This window comes from Corvus brachyrhynchos, unplaced genomic scaffold, assembly GCF_000691975.1.
Source record: "Corvus brachyrhynchos isolate BGI_N302 unplaced genomic scaffold, ASM69197v1 scaffold83, whole genome shotgun sequence".
NCBI classification, from domain to species: Eukaryota; Metazoa; Chordata; class Aves; order Passeriformes; family Corvidae; genus Corvus; species Corvus brachyrhynchos.
Window position 1 is genome coordinate 2,175,016 of NW_008238464.1, and position 414 is coordinate 2,175,429.

Here is a 414-nt window from a genome sequence, read left to right on the forward strand (position 1 = left end):
CGTGAATGGCAGTGACACTCCAGGAGGCTCAAACTCCCAACTGCGTGCCCAATCAGCACATGATTAATGACGTAACTAGAAATGGAACTGGTAAGGAAAGCAGCAACTAACTGGGACACCTAAGCCATTTTCATCAATGCTTCCTTTGTGTTATCTTACAGGTAAGAAAATCTGGCCAATTTGTTAAATTTAAAAATATTCCTGACTAATATCTATCACAGACGGTCCTTTGGCAAGTTGCGTGGTGCTACTAAATGTTGTAACATACATCATAACAGGCTGGTTCTTTCCTAAGGCTTTGCTCCTCCCGAGGGCACTGACAGGCCTGTGCGTCTGCTCTTCCAGCTCCGGCTGGGGCGCGGAGCGCTGCCTGCGCACGCAGCTCACCTGTCAGCGGGATGTGAACCGAGGCCC